A 17,026-nucleotide genomic window follows, 5' to 3' on the forward strand; every position below is an offset into this window, starting at 1 on the left:
GTGTGTGTGTATACATGTATGTGTGTGTGTGTGTGTGTATATATATATATATATATATAAAATATATATATGTGCAATACATATATGAAAAAACTATATATATATATGAAAATAACTAAAACATCAATTGGCAAAGATACATGCATCTCAATGTTCATAGCAGCATTGTTTACAATAGCCAACACGTGAAAGCAACTCATGTGCTCATCAATAGATGATGGGATTAAGAAGACGTGATATATATATATATATACACACACACATATACATACATATATGTATGTATATACACAACATAATATTACTCAGCCATAAAAAATAATGAAATACTGCCATTTGCAGCAACATGGATGAACCTAGGGAATATTAAGCTTAATGAAATGTCAAAGATATCACTTATAAGTAGAACCTAAAGTACAAGTAGATGTATGTACAAAATAAAAACAAGACTCACAGACATAGAAAATAGATTGGGAGCATCTGTCTCACTAAGTGGGTTAGAGAATTCTGACCTAGAAAACCTGGAATACTGAAAGTTTAATATGCACTCTGTGTTGTGATGAGATCTATATGTAAATGATGTCTTTGTTTAAAACAAGCACAACTTTGCTCAAGGTAAGCAGAAACAACTGAATTAAAAAGCAGACAATTTTTGTTTTTCTCTCCCCTTTTTCCTCCAAGAACAAGACTGGTGGTGGGAAATGCTCTGAACTGACATCTGTCTTTACCTTTGTGAAACATGAGAAATGAGTAGAGGGAGATGATGTTGAAAGGAAGTAAAAATGATGTTGTAACAAGCAGTCTGGGGAATGAAGGGTGAGTTTGTGACCACTGGCTTCACAGACTTATACAGCAAATTCTTATAGCAGAAACCCTACTGTCTTAGTCTGAGCTCTGTCTTGTGCCCACAGACCCACATCCTATACACCTGGGCCTGGAAAAAATGTAGAGATATAAATCTGTGAGTGTACATGTGGTGTGAGTTCTGATTTTGCCATTCCTAATTAGAGGTGAAAAACACGGATTACCGTTTTCAAAAGCTTAATGGTGGAAGACTAACCAAATTTCAGGTTGAGAGTTCTAGGAGGAAGCTTAATATATAAGAGAATTTAAGCAAGTTTATATCCTGAAAATCAGAAGAGAGATCCGAGAGAGTATTAAGCTATTATTTCTTCATGTGAAAAAAATGTGTAACACAAATCTATTTAAGCTTGATATTAGGATTAAATATGTATTGAATATTATATATGTAAAGTATACATGTATACTTATATGTGTGTAAACACATAGATACATATATATACACATGTATATAAAATGTACATGAATTTGTGTATATATTAATATTTATGTATAAATATATAGTATACATGTATTTGCATGCATACATGCTTAGTTGCTTCCATCCTGTCTAGCTCTTTGTGACCGTATGGGCCATAGGCCGCCAGGCTCCTCCATCCATGGAATTCTCCAGGCAAGAATAGTGGACTGAATTTAATGACTTTCTTTTATCAAAGACATGGAATGTTACATAATTCACGCCTATGAATGATGGCTTGTGTCCTCTTTTACAAACGCTAACATAACCACCCATCCTCCAAAAGCTTTCATCTCCTCTACCTAGACAGAAATAAATTAAGATTGCTGCAGTGGCAGAGGGAATGGAAAGGAAGGATGGATTCAAGGCTTATTTAGAGGGTAAAATTGATAGAAATTGGCTGGGAGGAGAGTGAGTATCAAGGTTAACATTTAAGTTTAAAATGAGTCTGTAAACTAGATTTAGTGGCTATAGAATATGATGCAGTTTCAGAGTATACGCCTATATCTCCACCTGCCCACACAAATCTTCTTTCCTCACTGATGACAATGCATGCAGAAAAGGACAAAACCTTTTTTCACAGACCAGTATTGCCTTCTCAACTACTCTGCCTGGTGGATAGTCCTGAAGGTGAAGAATAGTCATGGTCATCTACTTCAAGGAGTCAGGAAGAGGAAATAATTCCATCCCATTCATTTGGCCCCACTAGTTTGAGTGAACTCCGGAAGTTGGTGATGGACAGGGGAGCCTGGCGTGCTGCAGTCCATGGAGTTGCAAAGAGCTGGACACGACTGAGCGACTGAACTGAACCGAATAAGGATAATACTTAATACTTACAGACACAGACCAGTTGTTTCTTTTTCAACTGGTTAATTGCTCAATTTTATCACAAGGAAGGTTGTGACTAGGTATTGGAGAGTCTCACCTGTATCTCTGTACTGACCCTAACAACTAAAGTAGCATGAGCTTTAATTCTCAAACCGTTACAGTAGCAAAAAAAAAAAAAAGAAATTTTCAGAAACAAGCACATACCTGAAATCTAGAAATGTAGCAAATATTTTCAGAACTGGGTAGTAAATATCTTTTCCAGAGCATGTAAATAATAGTCTGCCAAATCTCTGCCTTTAATACTTTTCCTTTAACTCACTTACTCCCCAGAGTAGAACACTTGCAAGATCGGAATATATAAGAATTTACTTACTGAATTCATCTTCCATGTTGCTATAGCAACTCCTTTTATCCCTAACAGATGCTAATAGTATTGACATACAATTGGAATGACTTTCTTTTTCTTAGTGTTATCTTCTTCCTTAGGCAATTTGCTGTGTCATCTCATTTTATTCCTGGCTTGAAAGAGGCATCTAGTTCTGAAGCTTGAAGTGGTTTATCGATCTTAAAAGATGAGGTAATTCGCTGTGTGACACAATTCACGGTTCTAAAGAACACAATTCTCAATTATGCTTTTCTCTAAAATGGAAGTACCGAATTCCGGTCCTTGTTTAGTGTCTTCAAAATAATTCCTTAAGTTCACAATACAGTCCTTACTGTTCAGTTTGAATATGCTTGCCTGCTAAGTGACTTCAACATGTCCCGCTCTTTTCGACCATATAGATTATTGCCCGCCAGGCTCCTCTGTCCTAGGGACTCTCCAGGCAAGAATACTGGATTGGGTTGTCAAGCCCTCCTAATGGGATCTTCCAAACCCAGAGATTGAACCAGTGTCTCTTAAGTTTCCTGCACTGACAGGTGAGTTCCTTATCACTAGCTCCATCTAGAAGCCCAAACATATCTCCTTAAGTTCAGTTCACTTCAGCTGCTCAGTCCTGTCTGACTCTGCGACCCCATGGACTCCAGCATGCCAGGCCTCCCTGTCCATCACCAACTCCTAGAGTTTACTGAAACTTATGTCCATTGAGTTGGTGATGCCTTCCAACCATCTCATCCTCTGTCGTCCCCTTCTCCCCCTGCCCTCAATCTTTCCCAGCATCAGGGTCTTTTCAAATGAGTCAACTCTTCGCATCAGGTGGTCGAAGTATTGGAGTTTCAGCTTCAACATCAGTCCTTCCAATGAACACCCAGGACTGATCTCCTTTAGGATGGACTGGTTGGATCTCCTTTCAGTCCAAAGGACTCTCAAGAGTCTTCTCCAACACCACAGTTCAAAAGCATCAGTTCTTCTGTGCAGCTTTCTTCACTGTCCAACTCTCACATCCATACATGACCACTGGAAAATCCATAGCCTTGACTAGATGGACTTTTGTTGGCAAAGTAATGTCTCTACTTTTTAATATGCTATCTAGGTTGGTCATAACCTTCCTTCCAAGGAGTAAGGGTCTTTAAATTTCATGGCTGCAATCACCATCTGCAGTGATTTTGGAGCCCAGAAAAAATAAAGTCAGCCCCAGTTTCCACTGTTTCTTCATCTATTTGCCATGAAGTGATGGGACTGGATGCCATGATCTTAGTTTTCTGAATGTTGAGCTTTCAGCCAATGTTTTCACTCTCCTCTTTCACTTTCATCAAGAGGCTCTTTAGTTCTTCTTCACTTTCTGCCATAAGGATGGTATCATCTGCATATCTGAGGTTATTGATATTTCTCCCAGAAATCTTGATTCCAGCTTGTGTTTCATTCAGCCCAGCATTTCTCATGATGTACTCTGCATATAAGATAAATAAGCAGAATGACAATATACAGCGTTAATGTGCTCCTTTTGCTATTTGGAACCAGTCTGTTGTTCCATCAGCGTTAATGTGCTCCTTTTGCTATTTGGAACCAGTCTGTTGTTCCATGTCTAGTTCTAACTGTTGCTTCCTGACCTGCATACAGGTTTATCAAGAGGCAGGTCCAGTGGTCTGGTGTTCCCATCTCTTTCAGAATTTTCCACAGTTTACTGTGATCCACACAGTCAAAGGCTTTGGCATAGTCAATAAAGCAGAAATAGATGTTTTTCTGGAACTCTCTTGGTTTTTTGATGATCCAGCAGATGTTGGCAATTTGACCTCTGGTTCCTCTGCCTTTTCTAAAACCAGCTTGAACATCTGGAAGTTCATGGTTCACATATTGCTGAAGCCTGGCTTGGAGAATTTTGAGCATTACTTTACTAGCGTGTGAGATGAGTGCAATTGTGCGGTAGTTTGAGCATTCTTTGGCATTGCCTTTCTTTGGGATTGGAATGAAAATTGACCTTTTCCAGTCCTGTGGCCACTGCTGAGTTTTCCAAATTTGCTGGCATATTGAGTGCAGCACTTTCACAGCATCATCTTCCAGTATTTGAAATAGCTCAACTGGAATCCACCACCTCCACTAGCTTTGTTCATAGTGATTCTTCCTAAGGCCCACTTGACCTCACATTCCAGGATGTCTGGCTCTAGGTGAGTGATCACACCATCTTGATTATCTGGGTCATGAAGATCTTTTCTGTACAACTCTTCTGTGTATTCTTGCCACCTCTTCTTAATATCTTCTGCTTCTGTTAGGTCCATACCATTTCTGTCCTTTATTGTGCCCATTTTTGCATGAAATATTCCCTGGGTGTCTCTAATTTTCTCAAAGAGATCTCTAGTCTTTCCCATTCTATTGTTTTCCTCTATTTCCTTGCATTGATCACTGAGGAAGGCTTTCTTGTATTTTCTTGCTATTCTTTGGAACTCTGCAAAGAATATATATACCCACGTATATATATACACCCTTTCAAATGGGTATGTCTTTCCTTTTCTCCTTTGCCTTTCACTTCTCTTCTTTTTGTATCTATTTGTAAGGCCTCTTCCCACAACCATTTTGTCTTTTTGCATTTCTCTTTCTTGAGGATGGTCTTGATTACTGCTTCCTGTACAATGTCACAAGCCTCCATCCATAGTTCTTCAGGCACTCTGTCTATCAGGTCTAATCCCTTGAATCTATTTGTCACTTCCAGTGTATAGTCATAAGGGATTTGATTTAAGTCATACCTGAATGGTCTAGTGGTTTTCTCTTTCTTCAATTTAAATCTGAATTTGGCAATAAGGAGTTCCTGATCTGAGCCACAGTCAGCTCCAGGTCTTGTTTTTGCCAACTGTAAGGAGCTTCTCCATCTTTGGCTGCAAAGAATATGATCAGTCTGATTCCGGTGTTGACCATCTGGTGATATCCATGTGTAGAGTCTTCTCTTGTGTTGTTGGAAGAGGGTGTTTGCTATGAGCAGTGTGTTCTCTTGGCAAAACTCTGTTAGCCTTTGCCCTGCTTCATTCTGTACTCCAAGGCCAAATTTGCCTGTTACTCCAGGTGTTTCTTGACTTCCTACTTTTGCATTCCAGTCCCCTATAATGAAAAGGACATCTTTTTTGGGTGTTAGTTCTGAAAGGGATTTGTATAACACTAGTAATTGTTGCTAATTGTACTAATAATGTTATGTACATCTGATTAATTCCTATTATTGTACATCCTACCATGTGAATAATCTCAAGAGTGTATATATTAAATATTTAATTAGAAGTTATACCCTGGAAATATGAGGGAAAGGTTTGTGCAATGAGATATTACCTAACAACCAGGTTAGCAGAGTGACAAACCAGCTAAAACAAACACAGAAACCAACCAACTAACCAACGAAACAAAAAACCACTTTTACCCAATCTAAGTCACCCAGAGTATAGCAAATTACCACTTTGTGACTTTTTGTCAGGAACAAGAGGATGAATATTTATGTTGAGACTGACAGCTATTCAATGGAATGTTGGATCTCTTTATTAATTCTATTTGGTGGAGATTATCATAAAAGTGATTAATTTTTCTTTTTGTAGTCTCAGGCTTCAAATATTTTCTCCACAAATAATGCTTTGGATAGAGAGAGTTTTGTGTTGCAGAAGTTAGTAGAAATAGCTTTGGGGCATTTATTACCTACCAATCACCATATTAGGAAATTTATGTGTTCTCTTCAGTTCAGTTCAGTCGCTCAGTTGTGTCCGACTCTTTGCGACCCCATGAACCTCAGCACGCCAGGCCTCCCTGTCCATCACCAACTCCCGGAGTCCACCCAAACCCATATCCATTGAGTTGGTGATGCCATCCAGCCATCTCATCCTCTGACGTCCCCTTCTCCTCCTGCCCTCAATCTTTCCCAGCATCAGGATCTCTTCAAATGAGTTAGCTCTTTGCATCAGGTGGCCAAAGTATTGGAGTTTCAGCTTCAACATCAGTCCTTCCAATGAACACCCAGGACTGATCTCCTTTAGGATGGACTGGTTGGATCTCCTTGCAGTCCAAGGGACTCTCAAGAGTCTTCTCCAACACCACAGTTCAAAAACATCAATTCTTCGGTGCTCAGCTTTGTTTATAGTGCAACTCTCACATCCATACATGACCACTGGAAAACCCATAGCCTTGACTAGACGGACCTTTGTTGGCAAAGTAATGTCTCTGCTTTTTAATATGCTGTCTAGGTTGGTCATAACTTTCTTTCCATATACTGTTTACTGTCCTGATTTTACTGATAAGGAACCTGGAAAAGAGAGGTTAAGCAACTTGTGCTACCTCTTACAAGTAAGAAATGCAGAATGGATCCAATAAGCTTTCTTGACAACTGCACTATGCTGATTCATCTTATATTAACATCCAGTTGAGAACTGGATTATAAGTAAGGATGAGTAAGATTCCAACAAGAGGAGTTGGCAGGGTAAAATAAAGAGATATTTTGAGCTAATGAAACAAAACAGGAAAATACAATAAAATGGAAATATAGAGAACATTTTCAGGAAAAAGTGAAAAGTTTATACGTGTGTGTGTGTGTGTGTGTGTGTGTAAGAGAGAGACAGAGACAGAGAGAGAGATGAATTCTATAAAGTGAAACAGTAAAACAGATTCTATAGTCAAATGGAACTGGAAAGCCGAAGCGATTATAGAACACCACCACCACCACCACCGCCATCATCATCATCATCAACTTGGAACTGCTGGGCAATGGAGCCTCTTCTAGAATGGCATGCATGACATGGGTCTTTTGGTCTTAATCAAAATATGTTACAAGATCTTAAGTATAGTCCTGTTCAAGTTCTCATACTGGTCAATTCTTGCCCCCTCCCCAACATTTGATCCCTTGTTTATTCTGAATAAACATCCTAAACCCTCTGAAATATAACATTTTTTCTGTCAAAGGATACTTAAATGAATAAGTCAGTGCCTTACTAGCAGATGTTAGAAAGTAGCTCAGGCCAGCAGAAAGAACCCATAACAAGCTGTTTCATAGCTGTAATTACAACCTTAATAAATGAGTCATTTCCTTTGGCTGGCACTAGTTGAGTTCTGAGCATAGCATTTTTGGGTTAGCCATTCTAGAAGCATTTCCTTGTCTGCTGATGCTTTTTAACACAGAGATTTGAGAAACTACACATATAACAAAGGTGGCCCTAACTGTAAATAAATGCAAGTTTAGTGATTGGTAGTGAGCTCATGAGAGAAAGAAGTCAAGTCACAGGTAATGTAATTGGCTTGACTTATTAGGTTGTAGCTTAGAATATAAAAATCAAGCTGTAAAACATAATCTGCTGTACAGTGTGCTAATTAACCAGCTGGGCCAGCTTTTATAGACTTAATTTTACAGATTTCCTTGAGGACCTAATCTAGTTTTGTGACTGAGAGCTGTATCTCCCTCCTGCCAGGTCTTAATAATCCTGGCTCCTGTTCCCCACCCCCTCCCATCAGAAAGTCAGAGACCGCATCTTTGCCTTTTTTGTTGGATAATATCCTTTCTACATAGAAATCCCTTTGTGTATATCAGTATTAGACATTGCATTATTAAAGTCTAGACTTCTCTACTTCTGCCTGCATTGTGTTTTCTCTGTTGTGATTAATGCTCATATTTCAGGATAATGAATCATATTTTAGAACAACCATCCCAGGGTGAAATAGAGGAGACAGAGAAACAAGTGGCAGCAAGGGCTGGGGTGAAGATAAGAATGTGGGCTTTGGAGACAGGCAAAGATGAAGTGGGAAATCAATTAGCTGCAAGCTTTTTCGCAATGATAGCAGTGGAGGATGTGAAAAGGGGAAACAAACAACAAAAAATCAATTCTCTTACCAGCTTTAAGTTTATGAACCAATTCAGCTAGGGGGATAGGTAGAACAACACAGACAAAAAGCCTTAAAATAGCTTTTTTATGCTAAAGATAATATATGCTTGACATAGGATTTTTATAAATCGTAAGGAAAAAATTACCTAGAGACTGCCATTGTGAATATTTCAGTGTATTTCCTTACAGCCTTTCTCTATCTCAAAAATTTTTTTCTATCAACTTGCTATCATTGTGTGTATAACTTTGTATTCTTTTTTAAGCATTATATCATGAACACTTTCTTGTCAATACAAATCTTTCAAAAACATCTGTACAACTTTTTTGATGTTTTTATCAGCAAAATATACACTTATAGAAAAATTTAGAGAATGGCAATATAAGCTACTAATGCTATTGGTTGTGTGTATGTGTGTGTGTACATTAACATTAATTCTGTGATCTGTTTATGTATACCAAGTATGTGATCACATTACGATTATGTATTTTGCAATATGCTTTTATTACTTAGCAGTACATTATGAATATCTTTTCATGTGTATGTATATATACACATATATATATAAACACATTATTTTAATAAATATGCAGTATTTCCTTAATTGGATATTCTGTAATTGATTTAACCAGTCCTCCAGCATTGGACTTTCATATTGCTTCCAAATGTCCACTTTTACATATAACGCTGTAACAAAAATCCCTATGAATATTTTGTCATTCCCTGGTTACTTTTCAAAAATACTATTTAGAACCTATAAGTTCATGCCACTGGTAGAATTTGTGCCATTTTCATGTTGCATGTGATGGTAGTGGGATGATTATTTAATCATATTTAATTTAATAAGCAGGTGTTATCTCCTTGTTTTCATTTGTATTTCTTTTATATTAATGAGAATTGATATTTTCATATAGTTATTGCATATTTGTATATGAGTATTTTTATTTTTCTGTTTTTATGTTAAGGAATGTTACTTTTTAAATTAACTATTTTCAGTAATTTTAAATTAAATTAAGTTCATGAATTAAAATTTAAAGCTTATTAATTGTTACCTTATCAGATACATGATATATATATATGTATATATATATACATATATATATATCATGTATATATATATTTAGCATAAAGCAGAAAGGGACTTTTCCTGTTGCCTCCAAATTTTAGTTAAGCCATCAAAGATGAGAATGATGGGGAAAAGTACCATCATGTTTTTAACAGAGGACCTTGATACATCTATACACCCTCCATGATCTGAGTTTTTCAGAGGCTCGTTACCACCAACAGCAGACAGAGACTAATTTTTGATTTATTAGAAGAAAATACTTTGAAAGGGATTTGCAGGGAGTAGAGAAAACTGTGTTTTTCTCTTCCCTCTTCCAATCCTTAAGCTGAATGAAGGCAATACTAAGAAGATTTGTACATCCTTTGAGTTTGTGGGACACAGATGATGGAAAGCCTGGAGCAGAAGGCTGACTGAAAGCAGACCACAAAGGCAGAGTCGATGGAGAGGGCAGTGGAAGAGTGTGGCTAGTCATCTCGACTTTAGCAAGCTGATTTGGAATGTTTTCCTAGACTCAAATGGTAACTGACCACACATCATCTTGTGAGGACCTCCCCATGTCATCAGTTCTATGTTCCAGGTCTTCAGGCCCCAAATCTTGCAGTTGTTGTTGACACCTTTATCACTTTTATAAACTACAACCGATTAGCAAACCTGTCAGCTCCAGAACCTCATCACTTCCTCCAGGATTACTCACTGTCTCCAGTTCTCACTGCTTCTTGTATGTTTGCCTCACCACCTCCTCTCAGTTAGTTTCAACATACTATGCACAGTGATTTTTTAATATTTAACTTGGAGCATATTATGGCTTTGTTCAAAAACTTATCTCCAACAGCTTCATGACTTAGAGTCAAGCTGAAGTCTTAAAAATGTCACAGGATCCTGACATGTGGCTCTTGCATTCATTCCCATTTTGCCATGTAGGGATCAGAAAGATGGCATTTCTGACCCATCCAGGAAGAATTCTCCACTTTTAAGGATTCAGGTGATTAGATTTGGTCCATCTAGATAATATCCCCATCTAAAGTTCCTTAACCTTAATCACATCTGCAAAGTTCCTTTTGCCATATGAGGTAACATATCTATAGCTTATGGTGTGGATATCTTGGGGAGTAGAGGCTTCTTCCATTCTATCACAGAAGGAAAGAAGACATTGCTATCTTTCATGCTTGTCCTTGGTAACCTCAGAGATTAGCATCTTATTTCTCTCCTTCCTTTCAAAACAGCTTTCTTAAAACTATGATTACTATCTGTTCCTTCCACTTTTCATTTCACTCCCACTCTTTGATCTCTTGTAATTAAAAAAAAAGCTTCAGATTCTACCAACATACCAAATGTGTTCTCTCCAAGCCCGACATGGACCATCTAATCACCAAACTTGTTGATCCTTTTCCTCCATGTGTCAGAAAATGCCTGAAAAACTAGTAGGAAGGTACATAGCTCCCGTAACAGAGAGGAAGGATAGAGAACCATGGCCTAGTTCAGAGTAGAGAACCCAGTTGGTAGTCCCTGTCAGATGTAACTCGGTCCTGCGCTCTTAATGACACACTCTTCCACTTGTAGAATTGTGCCTTGCTTTCCTGATCATTCATTTTTTTTCTTCCAGAGGTTTGGAATTCTCTAAACTTCACAGTCTTCCTTCTGATGTTTGGCTTTTTTCTTGTACCATGTTTTCTCTTTGATACCCACTCATCTTTCTAACTGCTTTAATATAAAAACCTCAGCTCCCTGGTCTTCACGTTTTAGACTCCTAAACTGGATGCTTCTTTTATGTAGAGACTCATTCTGGGGACATCAGCTTTTCCTAAGTTATTCAAATTTCTCCCTCATTAGTTGGTCACTGTCTTTATTCCGTCTGACCCTCACTGACTACCCTAAACAAAACCATAGCTGCTGTGAAGAGACTTGCCATTTTTTTGGATGCTGGCCCAGCTCAGTAAGCGTGACCTCTGGCAGACACAACTCATTTTTTCTCTTGCAATGCCCTATTGTGGTTTTTGTTGTGTGTGTGTATGTGTGTGAATTTTAATTGTGGTGAAGTATTACACGACATAAAATTTACCATCTTAATTGTTTTAAAGAGTACAGTTCAGTAGTGTTAAGCACATTCACGTTGCTGAGCAACCAATCTGCAGAACTTTTTTCATCATATTAAACTGAAACTCTATCGACTAAATGCAAACCCCCATAGTCCCCACTTCAGCCATTGGAAATTGCCATTCTACTTTCTGTCTCTATGAATTTGGCTACTCAAGGTACGTCATCGAAGTGGAATCCTACAATATTTGTCTTTTTTGTGATTGGTCAGTTTCACTTAGCATAATGTTTTCAACATTCATTTATGTTATGTCATATCAGAATTTGTTTTATTTTTAAGGCTAAATGATACTTTACCCCTTGACTTTCTCACTCTGCCCATTCCACTCTGTCCTTTACCTCACTGCTGAATCAGTGAACACTACCGTGACCTTGTTAGTACTCTTCTCAAATACTTCGATAGGTTTCCTTGTTTACGAAAAGAAGCCCACACTCTTTATTCAAAGAAGTTCCCATTCTTTTCCCAGTCTACCATCTCAAGCCACTTTCCCAGGCCTCTTCTATTTTTCTCTGTGCATGCATGTGTGCTAAGTTGCTCAGTCGTGTCCAACTCTTTGCCACCCTATGGACTATAGCCTGCCAGGCCCCTCTGTCCATGGGATTCTCCAGGCAAGAATGCTGGAGTGGGTTGCCATTTCCTCCTCCAAGGAATCTTCCCGACCCAAGGATGGAACCCGCATCTCCTGCACTGCAGGAAGATTCTTTACTCACTGAGCCACCTGGAAAGCCCATCTTTCTCTGTATTAGTCTTCAATGTGAATGCATCATTTGTGTCTGATTCTTGATACTAGCTTGCTTGACATGCTCCTAAAAATGTACATCTTTAGCCTTAGAACAGGTTTACTCGATGTGACCTTGAAGTAGGGGTGTGGCTAACAGTTTCATTTTCTTAAGGGATTACAATGCAGGTTGTTCATAGCCACTTCTTGTGGAACACTCTTTTGGGGCTTTGTTCCTGCTCTTCTCTCTCTCTGGAACACCCTGCAATTACCTGAGCTGACTACTCTTTACAATCTAGTTGACAAATCTATCCTTAAGTGCCTAGAGTCACGTTAAGGTTAAACTATTACAGCATTCATTGTGTGTATCATATCATTGCTTTGCTGTTTTACCCATTAGAGACTCTAAGCACCCTGAGGGCAAGGACTTTGCTTAGACTTTTTTCTATGCAAGGACTTTGCTTAGACTTTTTTCTATCTCCTATTAGTAAATAGTAGCTATTCAGTGCGGAGAAGGCAATGGCACCCCACTCCAGTACTCTTGCCTGGAAAATCCTATGGACGGAGGAGCCTGGTAGGCTACAGTCCATGGGGTCGCGAAGAGTCGGACACGACTGAGCGACTTCACTTTCACTTTTCCCTTTCATGCACTGGAGAAGGAAATGGCAACCCACTCCAGTATTCTTGCCTGGAGAATCCCAGGGATGGCGGAGCCTGATGGGCTGCCGTCTATGGGGTCGCACAGAGTCGGACACGACTGAAGCGACTTAGCAGCAGCAGCAGCAGCAGCTATTCAGTGAATATTTAATCCATGAGGAAGAACAATGTGATCCAGTGATATTAAATCTGATTTAAAAAATGATTTTAAATCAGTGCAGTAGACTTTCCCCAATACTTATTTAGTTAAGTAGAATTATAAGTTCATAAATACAAGTAAAAAAATAAGCAATATTGAAATTTCTTTTACTTGCTTTGAAATACATATATTTTAAGAGAGAAAGTGAGGGAAAGAGAATTTTCCTTTATTTAATCTATATTTAACCTATGTGCATTTTTATTATAACTATTAACAATTTTAAGAAATAAGAACTTCATTTTATTGGTTGAAAGATTGTTCAATTGAAAGTTTGGTTACAAAAGTATATACAAACTTTACAAACTTTGTAGACAATTTCTCCAAGAAATCTTATCATATTTTGAGGTATATTAAAGGTATTTTTATTACCTTCCTTACTGATTTCAGTTAATCTTAGCAGCTTGAGTATGTAAAAATGGGTTTCTTTTCCTCTTGAAGGGGCATAGGACTCTAAATACTACTGCCTTAGAGGCAATTCCCTTTTCTTTAAACACCATGTAAATACCACCTCTGCTACCCTGCTACTGAACAGAGTGAAGTGTAAAATGTAAGCATCCACAAGCCTCATTTCTTACTCCCATGCCTTTGAGTCTATAAAAAATTACTTTACATCTGCTAACAATGTGCCACAGTGGATGCACTTTTATTAGCACACTTTGTTCTGAAGAAAATACGTAAAACTCTCACTGAGGTCATGAATGTGGTTGCTCCAGATTGTCTCTGGGTCTGTGGACCTCAGCAAGGATTGGGGTGGAATTGGGTCTCTCTGATGGTATGAGAGGCAGTTCAGCTCAGTACTCTGGGGTTCTGATTGCTTTCTGGGAAAGTGGAGACTTTATGTTCATGATCGTATCCTTGTACCTCTTATACTCTTTGTTCTAATGTACAAGGGGCTGAATGGGTACGATGTCAGCAATGTACTATTACCTGACTTGCGTGTGTAGACTGGGTGCTTGAAGCCACAAGGGCGTGGAGGAAGCAGGATAAATGCTTTGTTGATAAATCAGTTCCGAATTCTATTAGGTGTTTTTGCTGGGTTTAAGAATAGATTTCTCCAATATGCTGTCTTCTGTCAGAGAGTAAAGAGGCTGCCTGTTATTTGTTGCCTTGAGATGCCGAAGAGACAGTCAATCTCCAGGATAACTGGATGAGATGGAGAACACACACTGCTCTCTTCATCACAGCGTGCTTGCACAAGCCCAGGGCATCAGTTATTGCTTCTCCTTCTCTCTCTTTATTGATTATCTATTAAATGCAAAATGAACAAATGGGAGAATAAATACATGGGTATAAAGAAATATTTGTTCCATGATCAAACAGTTTGTGCAATATTGAATCACTGACCTTTTGACCACCAGATTAAACAGCTTGTAGTACAAGTAACTAGACAGACCTTTTCATGTTGAAGGTGAATTTATGACAGTAGGGAAAAAATAACATATCAGCAAAGCATGAAGGACATTACTAATGCCCTTAACAGGGATGAAGGTCTGAGAAAAGTCTAAGGAAAATGTTCAATGTTGTAAGGAGCTCATAGGTGTCTAGTCTTGTGGTTCTCCATCTTGCCTGTACATTAAAATCACATTAGGCATTTTTCATTTTAACTTATTGTTGAAGTATAATAAATACATTGTTTTAGAAATAGAATGTACAAATAGGTAATGTGTAGCTCGATTAATTTTTTCAAGATATATACACTCATGTAACCACTACCAGGTGAGAAATAGAACATTCCTATCTCTCAGAAGCCCCCATGCTCTTCTCTTAATCACTGCCTCCCTATGGAAGGAAACCCTGTCCTGACTTTGAATACTCTAAACTTTTTATAATTATTTTTGAAGTTTCCATCCATGGAATAATAGTATATTATGTTTTTTTATATCTACCTGTTTTTTCCTTTTTCCTGCTCAATAGTGTTTGCAAGAGTCAGTAAGTACGCTCATTCTCATTGTTACCTAATGCTCCATTTTTGTATATGCAGCCATTTATTTACTTTTTCTACTTTGATGGACATTTGAGTTGGCCTCAGTTTTTGGCTATTGCCAATAGTGCAGTCATAAATATGACTTTTTGAATGTTTTGATGGAACACGTGTAAGCATTTTATTGGTCATATAGGAAAGGAATTGCTGGAACATGGGATATGTGTGTATTCAATTTAGCATTTACACTATTCATTTTCCAAAGTATTTTTTTTACCAATCTACACTCATTGTCTAGTTGCTCCACATTCTTACCCATCTAGATACTTTAATAATGTCAGTACCTTTGGGAGGTGGGGAAAGGTGAAGAATATCTCGATACTTAAGGTCTACCTGGGACCACCCAGAACTGTTTAATCAGAGTTCCTGGGGGTCAGACCCAAGAACTTGTATTTTTAAAAATCTCCCCAGATGGTGCTAATGTGTGCCAGAGAAGAGAACTGAAAATCATCACTATTCAGATGAGGTGACTGGGATATGAAGGGATGAAATGCTTTGCCCAAATCACCTTCAGGTGAGAGGGAAGCCAGGCTTAGACGGCAAGTCTGCTGATTCCCGCTCTGGACTTTGTCTTCACAACCAATCTCATTTGAAGGTACTTCCTCACTACTCCAATCTCATACTGTGAAAATGAACTTTGATTTAACCTATATATTTGGAACACTTTTTTGTTTACAAAGCAGTTTTTCATGTTTTGTAAGATAGGTAGAGAGGGTATGTAGGCCTAGCTACAAAATCTGTGGAATCCAGTGCAAAATGAAAATGGGGGGTGGGTGGGGTAGAAGGGGGCTCAAGAAGGAGGGGGTTATATATACTTATGACTGATTCACACTGTTGTATGGCAGAAACCAACAGCATTGTAAAGCGATTACCCTCCAATTAAAAAAAAAAAATTCAAGTCTCCTTATTTTAAAACAATTAAGTATTTTAAGACCATGATAACAGAGCATTAAACCAAGCATGGGGTGTCTCTAAAAGTAGAGCCCTGTGTGATTGTATCCCCATGAGGCTGGCCTGTCCCTGCCGGTGTTATGAATGTTATTTGCAAATTAGAGGTGAATAAGTAAGTCTCAGCACCTTGATAGGGGTCAGCTTAAAAGATGAGACTGGTCTGATAATGCCTGGTTTGCCTTTCTGGCCTAGATGGTAGGCATGTCCTTTTTTCTCCCAAGATTTTCTAAGATAAAATGAATAAAAATGATATAGACTACCTGCAAAAAGCTTACTGAGAGAGCACATTTGAAAAAAAAGTAATGAGGGCTCATCTTTCAAAATAAGTAAAGTGAAAGTGAAAGTCACTCAGTTGTGTCTGACTCTTTTGAGACCCCATGGGCCATACAGTCCATGGAATTCTCTAGGTCAGAATACTGGAGTGGGTAGCTGTTCCCTTCTCCAGGGGATCTTTCCAACCTGGGGATCGAATCCAAGTCTCCCACATTGCAGGTGGATTCTTCACCAGCTGAGCTACCAGGGAAGCCCTTTTTCAAAATGAGTAAGGAATGTTTATTTTGAGAGAATGAAGTCCAGTTAACTGCTATTAAAACTGCTATCTGGTCTCCCTGCCTTCACTCTCTTTTTGGACATCTCTGCTCTATTTTCTGAGATACGTGGCTAATAAACTCTGTCTAGATCTGTGGATCCCTCCAATAGATACCTTCATAAGTCTTGTGTCAGGAGTGGTGGAAGAAAGAGATGAAAATGTCTACTCTTTTTATTGCGGTATAAGCTTGTAACAACACATGTAAATATGACAGAACTGTGAATTGAGCATGGTGTTGGAAAAAAAAAGAAGTAATTCTCAATTCTCTTTGTAGAACAAAGCAAGGATAATAAAAACTTACCACTACCATCTCCAATTAATCTTTCCTCCCATCCCCCACTATCTCCCCTAATTATTCTTATAGACTATTCTACAGCTAACTTCAAAAACTTGAGATAAGTCGTAATCAA

This window comes from Giraffa tippelskirchi, chromosome 6, assembly GCF_054371585.1.
Source record: "Giraffa tippelskirchi isolate mGirTip1 chromosome 6, T2T-mGirTip1v1.2.pri, whole genome shotgun sequence".
Classification (NCBI taxonomy): domain Eukaryota; kingdom Metazoa; phylum Chordata; class Mammalia; order Artiodactyla; family Giraffidae; genus Giraffa; species Giraffa tippelskirchi.